The following is a 12,005-nucleotide window of genomic DNA, read 5'->3' as shown; positions in this document are numbered from 1 at the left end:
AAGTGGAGAAAAAGTGGAGAAAAAGTGGAGAAAAGGTGGAGTAAAAATGGAGAAAAAGTGGAGTAAAAATGGAGAAAAAGTGGAGAAAAAGTGGAGAAAAAGTGGAGAAAAAGTGGAGAAAGAAGTGGAGAAAAAATGGAGAAAAAGTGGAGAAAAAGTGGAGAAAAAGTGGAGAAAAAGTAAAGTAAAAATAAAGAAAAAGTGGAGAAAAAGTGGAGAAAAAAAGCGGAGAAAAAGTGGAGTAAAAATGGAGAAAAAGTGGAGAAAAAGTGGAGAAAAAGTGGAGAAAAAAGTGGAGAAAAAGTGGGGTAAAAATGGAGAAAAAGTGGAGGAAAAAGTGGAGAAAAAGTGAAGAAAAAGTGGAGAAAAAGTGGAGAAAAAGTGGAGAAAAAATGGAGAAAAAGTGGAGAAAAAGTGGAGAAAAAAATGGAGAAAAAGTGGAGAAAAAGTGGAGAAAAAAATGGAGAAAAAGTGGAGAAAAAGTGGAGAAAAAGTGGAGAAAAAGTGGAGAAAAACTGGAGAAAAAGTGGAGTAAAAATGGAGAAAAAGTGGAGAAAAAGTGGAGAAAAAGTGGAGAAAAAGTGGAGAAAAAATGGAGAAAAAGTGGAGAAAAAGTAGAGAAAAAGTGGAGAAAAAAATGGAGAAAAAGTGGAGAAAAAGTGGAGAAAAAGTGGAGTAAAAATGGAGAAAAAGTGGAGAAAAAATGGAGAAAAAGTGAAGAAAAAAGTGGAGAAAAAAGAAGTAAAAAGTGGAGTAAAAAGTGGAGAAAAAGTGGAGAAAAAGTAGAGTAAAAATGGAGAAAAAGTGGAGAAAAAATGGAGAAAAAGTGGAGAAAAAGTGGAGAAAAAAATGGAGAAAAAGTGGAGAAAAAGTGGAGAAAAAAATGGAGAAAAAGTGGAGAAAAAGTGGAGAAAAAATGGAGAAAAAGTGGAGAAAAAGTGGAGAAAAAGTGGAGTAAAAATGGAGAAAAAGTGGAGAAAAAGTGGAGAAAAAGTGGAGAAAAAATGGAGAAAAAGTGGAGAAAAAGTGGAGAAAAAAATGGAGAAAAAGTGGAGAAAAAGTGGAGAAAAAGTGGAGAAAAAATGGAGAAAAAGTGGAGAAAAAATGCAGAAAAAGTGGAGTAAAAATGGAGAAAAAGTGGAGAAAAAGTGGAGAAAAAAGTGGACAAAAAGTGGAGAAAAAGTAGAGAAAAAGTGGAGAAATAGTGGAGAAAAAAATGGAGAAAAAGTGGAGAAAAAGTGGAGTAAAAATGGAGAAAAAGTGGAGAAAAAATGGAGAAAAAAATATAGAAAAAATGGAGAAAAAGTAGAGAAAAAGTGGAGAAAAAAATGGAGAAAAAGTGGAGAAAAAATGGAGAAAAAGTGGAGAAAAAGTGGAGAAAAAGTGGAGTAAAAATGGAGAAAAAGTGGAGTAAAAATGGAGAAAAAGTGGAGAAAAAGTGGAAAAAAAAGTGGAGAAAAAGTGGAGTAAAAATGGAGAAAAAGTGGAGAAAAAGTGGAGAAAAAAGTGGAGAAAAAAGTGGAGGAAAAGTGGAGTAAAAAGTGGAGTAAAAAGTGGAGAAAAAGTGGAGAAAAAGTGGAGAAAAAAGTGGAGAAAAAGTGGAGTAAAAATGGAGAAAAAGTGGAGAAAAAGTGGAGAAAAAGTGGAGAAAAAGTGGAAAAAAGTGGAGAAAAAGTGGAGTAAAAATGGAGAAAAAGTGGAGAAAAAGTGGAGAAAAAGTGGAGAAAAAAGTGGAGAAAAAAATGGAGAAAAAATGGAGAAAAAGTGTAGAAAAAGTGGAGAAAAAAGTGGAGAAAAAGTGGAGTAAAAAGTGGAGTAAAAAGTGGAGAAAAAGTGGAGAAAAAAGTGGAGAAAAAGTGGAGTAAAAATGGAGAAAAAGTGGAGTAAAAAGTGGAGTAAAAAGTGGAGAAAAAGTGGAGAAAAAGTGGAGAAAAAGTAGAGTAAAAATGGAGAAAAAGTGGAGAAAAAATGGAGAAAAAGTGGAGAAAAAAATGGAGAAAAAGTGGAGAAAAAGTGGAGAAAAAAATGGAGAAAAAGTGGAGAAAAAGTGGAGAAAAAGTGGAGAAAAAATGGAGAAAAAGTGGAGAAAAAGTGGAGAAAAAGTGGAGAAAAAGTGGAGTAAAAATGGAGAAAAAGTGGAGAAAAATTGGAGAAAAAAGTGGAGAAAAAGTGGAGAAAAAATGGAGAAAAAGTGGAGAAAAAGTGGAGAAAAAGTGGAGAAAAAAATGGAGAAAAAGTGGAGAAAAAGTGGAGAAAAAGTGGAGAAAAAGTGGAGAAAAAGTAGAGTAAAAATGGAGAAAAAGTGGAGAAAAAATGGAGAAAAAGTGGAGAAAAAGTGGAGAAAAAAATGGAGAAAAAGTGGAGAAAAAGTGGAGAAAAAAATGGAGAAAAAGTGGAGAAAAAGTGGAGAAAAAATGGAGAAAAAGTGGAGAAAAAGTGGAGAAAAAGTGGAGTAAAAATGGAGAAAAAGTGGAGAAAAAGTGGAGAAAAAGTGGAGAAAAAATGGAGAAAAAGTGGAGAAAAAGTGGAGAAAAAATGGAGAAAAAGTGGAGAAAAAATGCAGAAAAAGTGGAGTAAAAATGGAGAAAAAGTGGAGAAAAAGTGGAGAAAAAAGTGGACAAAAAGTGGAGAAAAAGTAGAGAAAAAGTGGAGAAATAGTGGAGAAAAAAATGGAGAAAAAGTGGAGAAAAAGTGGAGTAAAAATGGAGAAAAAGTGGAGAAAAAATGGAGAAAAAAATATAGAAAAAATGGAGAAAAAGTAGAGAAAAAGTGGAGAAAAAAATGGAGAAAAAGTGGAGAAAAAATGGAGAAAAAGTGGAGAAAAAGTGGAGAAAAAGTGGAGAAAAAATGGAGAAAAAGTGGAGTAAAAATGGAGAAAAAGTGGAGAAAAAGTGGAAAAAAAAGTGGAGAAAAAGTGGAGTAAAAATGGAGAAAAAGTGGAGAAAAAGTGGAGAAAAAAGTGGAGAAAAAAGTGGAGGAAAAGTGGAGTAAAAAGTGGAGTAAAAAGTGGAGAAAAAGTGGAGAAAAAGTGGAGAAAAAAGTGGAGAAAAAGTGGAGTAAAAATGGAGAAAAAGTGGAGAAAAAGTGGAGAAAAAGTGGAGAAAAAGTGGAAAAAAGTGGAGAAAAAGTGGAGTAAAAATGGAGAAAAAGTGGAGAAAAAGTGGAGAAAAAGTGGAGAAAAAAGTGGAGAAAAAAATGGAGAAAAAATGGAGAAAAAGTGTAGAAAAAGTGGAGAAAAAAGTGGAGAAAAAGTGGAGTAAAAAGTGGAGTAAAAAGTGGAGAAAAAGTGGAGAAAAAAGTGGAGAAAAAGTGGAGTAAAAATGGAGAAAAAGTGGAGTAAAAAGTGGAGTAAAAAGTGGAGAAAAAGTGGAGAAAAAGTGGAGAAAAAGTAGAGTAAAAATGGAGAAAAAGTGGAGAAAAAATGGAGAAAAAGTGGAGAAAAAAATGGAGAAAAAGTGGAGAAAAAGTGGAGAAAAAAATGGAGAAAAAGTGGAGAAAAAGTGGAGAAAAAGTGGAGAAAAAATGGAGAAAAAGTGGAGAAAAAGTGGAGAAAAAGTGGAGAAAAAGTGGAGTAAAAATGGAGAAAAAGTGGAGAAAAATTGGAGAAAAAAGTGGAGAAAAAGTGGAGAAAAAATGGAGAAAAAGTGGAGAAAAAGTGGAGAAAAAGTGGAGAAAAAGTGGAGAAAAAAATGGAGAAAAAGTGGAGAAAAAGTGGAGAAAAAGTGGAGAAAAAAATGGAGAAAAAGTGGAGAAAAAGTGGAGAAAAAGTGGAGAAAAAGTGGAGAAAAAGTGGAGAAAAAGTAGAGAAAAAGTGGAGAAAAAGTGGAGAAAAAAATGGAGAAAAAGTGGAGAAAAAGTGGAGAAAAAGTGGAGAAAAAGTGGAGAAAAAGTGGAGTAAAAATGGAGAAAAAGTGGAGTAAAAATGGAGAAAAAGTGGAGAAAAAGTGGAGAAAAAAGTAGAGAAAAAGTGGAGTAAAAATGGAGAAAAAGTGGAGAAAAAGTGGAGAAAAAGTGGAGAAAAAAATGGAGAAAAAGTTGAGAAAAAGTGGAGTAAAAATGGAGAAAAAGTGGAGAAAAAATGGAGAAAAAATTGGAGAAAAAGTGGAGAAAAAGTGGAGAAAAAAATGGAGAAAAAGTGGAGAAAAAGTGGAGAAAAAAATGGAGAAAAAGTGGAGAAAAAGTGGAGAAAAAGTTTAGAAAAAGTGGAGAAAAAGTGGAGAAAAAATGGAGAAAAAGTGGAGCAAAACGGGAGAAAAAGTGGAGAAAAAATGGATGAAAAAGTGAAGAAAAAGTGGAGAAAAAATGGAGAAAAAATGGAGAAAAAATGGAGAAAAAAATGTAGAAAAAGTGGAGAAAAAGTGGAGAAAAAGTGGAGAAAAAAATGGAGAAAAAGTGGAGAAAAAGTGGAGAAAAAGTGGAGAAAAAGTGGAGCACCCTTTTGTGCCTTTCATGTGGCACCAAGGGGTGCTTAGCTTTGTATTTAGCCAAAAAAATGAAAAAAAAAATGACGTAGGGTTCCCCCTAGTTTTGTAGCCAGCTAGGGTAAAGCAGACGGCTGCAGCCTGCAGACCACAGCTGGCAACCTCACATTGGCTGGTAATCCAAAACTGAGGGCACCCCACGCTGTTATTTTAAATTAAATAAATAATTAAAAAAAAAAAACACGTAGGGGTCCCCCAAAATTGGATCACCAGCCAAGGTAAAGCAGACAGCTGGGGCCTGATATTCTCAGACTAGGGAGGTCCATGGTTATTGGACTCTCCCCAGCCTAAAAATAGCAGGCCGCAGCCGCCCCAGAAGTGGCGTATCCATTAGATGCGCCAATCCTGGTGCTTCGCCCCAGCTCATCCCGCGCCCTGGTGCGGTGGCAAACGGGGTAATATATGGGGTTAATACCAGATGTGTAATGTCACCTGGCATCAAGCCCTGGGGTTGGTGAGGTCAGGCGTCTATCAGATACCCGACATCACCAACCCAGTCAGTAATAAAAAAAATAGACGACAAACACATTTTTATTTGAAAAAACACTCCCCAAAACATTCCCTCTTTAACCAATTTATTAGAATGAAAAACAAATCCAGGTCTGCTGTAATCCAAGGGGTTGCCATGACGATCCACACTGTCCCAGTCAATGAAGAGCAGAATGCTCCCCATTGGCTGGGAGAGCAATGCAGTGACCTGAGCTAACATCAATGGGTCAGCCCAGGTCACTGCAGGGCATGACAAGTGCTGCTGTCAGCGAGGTACATTACCTGCGCTGATCTCCAGCACACTGACAGCCCCTGTCACTGAGTTCAATGACCGGCGCCTTCACACCAAGTATCGCGAGAGGCCCGTGACGTCACCGCTAGTCAGTCTCGGGTCGGAAGCGAGAGGTGATGTGACAAGCAGCGGCCATGGAGGACAGTGACAGCGCTGAGGTCGGGATGGCGAGACTTCATCACCGCTGGTAAGCCGAGCGGGACCATGTGTGCAGAGTGTGTGTGTGTGTGTGTGTGTGTGTGTATGTATGTGTACATGCCGCGGGCAGGAGGGGGCGGAGTGAGCTGAGCGGGGAAGTGTGGGCTTCCTGCACGTAACTAGGATAAACATCGGGTTACTAACCAAAGGGCTTTGCTTGGATACCCGATGTTTATCTTGGTTACCAGCTTGTGGCAGGCTGCCAGCGATGGCTCATGCACACTGTAGCTGTAAAAAGCCCTTCTTTTTGCTGCTAGAACCATTCTCGAACGTATCTAGAACTATCGAGCTTTTGCAAAAAGCTCGAGTTCTAGTTCGATCTCGAACAACCCCCAAAATCACTCGAGTCTAGAACTGGAGAACCACGAACCGCGAACCGCGCTCAACTCTAGTAACGACACTGTCACGGTGACACAATGTCACGGTGACACAATTTTGGAGCAAGACAGACTGACAGAATAAGGCAATTATATATATATATATATATATATATATATATATATGGCCACAGTATGGACAGAGAGGGTGGGGACATGTAAATACGGCCACAGTATGGGCAGAGATGTGAGGGCAGGAATGTATATATGACCACAATATGGAGAGAGAGGGTGGGGAGAAGGAATGCATATTTAGCCACAGTATGGGGAAAGAGGGTTAATGGGAAATGTGTATATGGCCACAGTAGGGGTTAAGAGGGTAAGGGGAATGTATATATGGCCACAGTATGGGAAAAGAGGGTGGGGAGGGGGAATGTATATACGGTCACAATATGGGGAGACATGGTGGGGAGAGGTAATGTATTTATAGCTACAGTATGGTGAGAGAGGATGAGGAAAGGATATATATATATATATGTATATATATATTTATATATATATATATATATATATATATATGTAGAGACAATCTGAATTTTGGAGAAAACAGATGTAAATCTTTCATGCTGAAAAGAAATTAAAACCACTAGTGCATGTTTTTCCTGCCTATATGAATATTGAACTTTGGGATAGACTTATGTTTTTGATCAAATTCTTGTATACTTTTAGGTCTTTAAGATATTTTGTACTCCTTTGTCACATTCAGTAAATCTTTAGACCACATCCTATGATGCCATTTGGCATCTGCAATGTTACTGATATTCTATCAGCCCTTTTTCATTGGTGTACGCATGCTCCTCCCGCTGCTTACCTACCTGGTCCTTCCGTGGCATCTCCTTAATCTATGCTGTGTACTTGGGAGGCCTTGATAACTCATGGCTCCCTCTGGGCATGCACAGGTCCTCACACCACTGTGGATAGCTTGAGACGCGTGGCGCGAGTGCGCATGCACCACTTTCTCCCAATGAAATCGGTGTTTTAATGGTCATGTGACGACTAGAGGGAGGTTAAAAAGGTCCTAGCAGGTCAATGATTAAGCTATCTCTATATCTTTATCTATAGTTCAATGCAAAACGATTATCAGGGGTCTTCTCTTGAAATCCCACCTTTGTGAAACTGCACATGGCACTTTAACAAGTATGTATTAGCCTCTTATTTTTTTCTGTTTATTTTTTATTTGGAATCTCTGTACCATTTGGTCTTACTAATTCCCCAGTATTGCCTCATAGCACCTGGGAACAGGATTCCTTTGTCTATCCCTATATTTTTTCTGATTTGATTGATTTTTTGGTGCGTACATACCTATTTGCAGTTCCACTTCCTACCCTACCACATTCTTGATCCATTATCTGTTTTTGTTCTGGGATTTTTAATATGTATTATTAACTTCTTTCAGATGATACAAATAAAATTTTGATATTTCAATAAAAAGCACTCCCTTTTCTCTGTTGTTTTTATGTAACTTTGGAGTGTTATCATGGAGTGGCCATCTTAAAGGTAACACTTGTTACCTGATGGCCATTTATTCTAATCATGTGCCTAAAGGATTTTTTGCTTCTGACTAGCACTTATGTCTAAAATATGACTGTTGTGTGGAGGAGCATGGGACCAGATCAGTCCATCTGCCTACTCCAATTTTAAGAAACCTGACATACCATAGCTGCTTTTTTCTGGAAGAGGATGAAGCTAAATTTCACTAAAAAGTTCAAAAAGGAAGTTGATAAATAGTAGAAAACTTTAGAATGTCAAATATGTCTTCTAAAGTAGAGATGAGCGCACCTGTTTGATAAAAGTTTGCCAATTTCAAATTTGGTACGAGCCTTAGTCTGTTCAGCTTGGGTTCGGTAACCCGAGACCTTTCCCCAAAAATTGGCAATGTACGGTTTTGTTCAATCACTGATCATGTTTAAAAGAAAATGTTTTTCTAACAATATGTTATGCTTTTGGATATGATTGTGGTGCTGTATGATGAAGGGTGGGATGTGTTTAATGACTGGAAGGGGTGGGGACTTTATTTGCAGATGTTCCTGCAGCCAATCATGGCACAGCAAACATCCACATGGTTCAGACACAAGAGCTTTTGTCATTGGCTGCCTAAGTCACATGTTCGTTTTCATATAAAATGCAGACATGTGCCATTGGCACCATTTTCTGAATATGAAACATTAGGGAAGGTGGTTCCACTGGGTCTGCCGATGGGGCTTTTAGACAGTTTGCTTAGCCAGGGGTTTAATGATAGGTAGTTAGCTAGGAAAGCGATAGTGTACAATAGGGATATTCAGTGTAGGGAAAGATGTGTGCCACAAATCAACATTTAATGATAGAAATAGGGATTGCTACTTGTGAGTGCCTGCTCACTGATGGGAGAAGGCGTCCTTCGAATATGACAGACTTCAGCAGTTTGCAAAAGACAACTGGTCCAAAATTCCAGTTTAGAGGTATAATAAGCTTGTTGATGGTTAGAGGATATAATTGAATAAGATTTTTATTTCATAGCGTGCGCAACCAAATATTAATTTGAGGGTGCCAACAATTTTGTCAGGCCCATTTTTAGAGTATTGTGTGAAATTATATCCAATTTGCCTTTTTTAACAACCCCAGTCCCATTACATACAAATAAAATAAACATGCACATGACAAAACATGTGTAATCGCAATAATTTTCTGGGAGAATTACTTTCTTTTCTGGAACAATTTCAAGGGTACCAACTTGTTCGACCATGACTGTATATACTTGTACAAACTGTATATACAGGGTGGGCCATTTATATGGGTACACCTAGATAAAATGGGAATGGTTGGTGATATCAACTTCCTGTTTATGGCTCATTAGTATATGGGAGGGGGGGAAGCTTTTCAAGATAGGTGGTGACGATGACGGCCATTTTGAAGTCAGCCATTTTGGATCCAGCTTTATTTTTTCCAATGGAAAGAGGGTCGTATAACACATCAAACTTATTGAGAATTTCACAAGAAAAGCAATGGTGTGCTTGGTTTTAGCGTAACTTCATTCGTTTATTAGTTATTTACAATTTTATGACCACTTATAAAATGTGTTCAAAGTGCTGCCCATTGTGTTGGATTGTCAATGCACCTCTCTTCTCCCACTCTTGACACACTGATAGAAACACCACAGAAGCTAGCACAAGCTTCCAGTATCCATTCTGGGAAATTCTGAATAAGTTTGATGTGTTACGTGACCCTCTTCCCATTAGAAAAATAATAAGTTGGATCCAAAATGACCAACTTCAAAATGGCCGCCATGGTCACTGCCCATCTTGAAAGGTTTCCCCCCTGCATTATACTAATGAGCCACAAACAGGAAGTTGATATCACCAACCATTCCCATTTTATTTAGGTGTATCCATATAAATGGCCCACCCTGTATAATGAACATTGGCGTTCGCTACACAATAGGGACTGGAGTAAGATTTATGGCAAGGCAGACACAGAGGGTCACGTCCCTTTTCTGATTCTTCTGATTCATGAAAGGTGTATACCACTTCATGAATGAGCAGCGTCTGACTCCAGCACACTTCCTCATCAAGATGAATTGGGCTCATTCGATTATGTATGGAAAATCAGCAGCATATCCTCTATCTATATTTTCTATGAATGCACATGTATTGTATGGATTATAGTTATGGAAAGAAAAAGGTTTTGTGGCAAAGATATTTTAGAAGAATAGGATTACTTTAAAGTGTAACAGTTTTAAGTAACAAATTACATTATTACTCAGCGAAATCATTATCTAATGCTACAGTTGAAGTATTCCTATCTACTGTATATTTGCATAGCATTGTGATATTTTTGCCTTTGGTGTGAAAAAATTGGAATTATTTAGGTGAAAACTAAAAGATGGGGACATCTTTGCCCATTTTATTGCTGGTATTCTTAATATTATTTTTTATTCTTCAGTGAATAGCAGATGTTTGTCTCCAATTATGTAACTACATATATATTAATATTTATAGGAAAGTTTATAGCAAAGGACATTTGTGTAGGTGGTGGTGTGACACATTTGTTGTTTATGCCACTGATACATAAGAAAATATCTATTGAGTAATGCAGAATGAAAAGTCAGTAAATTGTCTCAGAATAAAATTGCCGCTGATTAAATTACATGCTACAATATGGTATTTATCTTCAGAATTGCTGATTGCATCTGCATATCTTACAGCTGTCCAAATTGCATAGAACAAACCAGCAGATAGATGTCTTTGTTTTGCTTTATTTTGAATACCATTTTATTGCCACAACATATTTTTAATCAATAAGGATAAAACACATATATATTAAAAGAGGTAAAGGAAAAGTATTTTGGGGGGAAAACCTCAAATTTTTTAAATAAGATTGCTTCTTATTTCTTCAAGCTCAAATGGAACAAATCCCTAATTACAGTGTTTTGTAATCCATTATGGAAGGAGCCCTAGGCTGGGTTCATGTAGTGTTTGGCTCTTCATTCACTAGTCCTTTGTGGCTTAATTCCGAACCTCTACAAAACAAGATTCGGACATATGCACCAACAGGGTCATTGAATTAAAATATTTTAGATGGAGTCACATTGTGCTCTGTTGTGCATGATTTCCTGCTGTACATGTCTAGTTGAGGGGCACAGGAAGAAATAGTTGTCTGTGTCTTGCTGCCCGACTGTAATTGGTGGAGTAACAAAATCAATAAATAATTGGAAAAAATTAAGTAGGGTCCCCGTATTTTGATACCCAGCACAAATAAAGATGATCGTTACAAGCTGCGGCCCCTAGCTGTACACGTTATTTTGGCTATGGATCAAAATATGATGAACCTCATGATGCGTTTTTTAAAAAAATAAAAAAAATTAAAATTGGCGTGCAGTCTCCCCAATTTTGATACTCATCCAAGATATATCAGACAGCTGGGGACTGGTATTCTCAGGCTGGAGAGATGCTTTGTTATCATGCCCTTACCAGGCTAAAAATAGAAGCTCAATTACATGTGAAAATTCCTGCACTTTACTCGGCTCATTCTGATTGTACTAGAGCAAGGGCAATCAGTGTAACGTAAGTGGTTAATGTCAACTGTGATTTGTCAAAAAATCACAGCTGTCATCAAGATCTGGGTTAGTAATGGGGATGGGTCTATGAGACCACCCCAATTACTAATCCTGTAATTAAAAAGAAATAAACACAAATGTACAAAAATCATTTATTTTAACTAAAAAACACCCTCTTTCACCAATTTATTAACCCTCATATCCCCCCAGGTCTAATGTAATTCACACGAGGTCCCAGGACAATCCAGGGTCTGCTACATTCAGAAGCTGCAGTGATGGAAAACATGATCATTCACTGCAGCTCCTTATACACACTGAGAGCAGCTGGAGACCAGATTGTGAGAGGTGTTGGCATTAGTCAGTTCACTAGAGGTCACAGCTGGCTTCTCACGGTGTCAAGTTTAACCACCAGTGAACCCACTGGCGAATTGCCGGACTTCTGGATTGTGGGACATGGTGCTTCAGCAGTCAAGCCATCTGGCAGTGAGGTCACTGGAGTTCAGAATCAAGGTTCCCTGCTGCCCTCAGTGAATGTTGAACCTCTGCTCTCAGTGAAAATGGAACCCTCTGATGAATTGACGTGCAACCATGTCTCGCGATCTGACAGTCCAGCAATGCAGCAGCAGGTTTCACGTTCACTGAGTGCAGCAGGTTGAATTTTCACCGAAAGCAGTGGGGAGCTCCCAGTGTGAGCTCAGTTGACATGGCTACTGTATTTTTTGATTGCAGGACATGGGGCCACAGCAGTCTGGAAATCCAGCAATCAGGTCACCGAAGTTCACACTTGGGGCTCCCCGCTGCCTTCAGTGAAAGTTGAACTGGCTGTTCTCAGTGAAAATGGAACCCTGATTGCCAGACTGTCAGATTGCAGGATACGGCCACACGGCAAACCAGTGTGAATTCTGGTGACCTGACTGTCGAATTGCCGAACTACCATGTCTTGCATGTCTTGCAATCTGAGAGTCAGACAATCTGGCAGCTGTGAGAGTCTGCAAACCTGAAAGGAGCCTTTAAGAAAGCCTTTCACATTGCTTGAGTTCCCAGTTGCTGAAACATATGGAACCTGTGAACTGTTACCAGAGTTCACAGCCTCCAGTTGTCCCAACAGGTGGCAACACCAACTAACTTAAAGGCTC

This window comes from Anomaloglossus baeobatrachus, chromosome 1 (assembly GCF_048569485.1).
Source record: "Anomaloglossus baeobatrachus isolate aAnoBae1 chromosome 1, aAnoBae1.hap1, whole genome shotgun sequence".
Lineage (NCBI taxonomy): Eukaryota > Metazoa > Chordata > Amphibia > Anura > Aromobatidae > Anomaloglossus > Anomaloglossus baeobatrachus.
The sequence above is the reverse complement of the archived record's forward strand: the minus strand, read 5'-3'. Positions refer to the sequence as shown.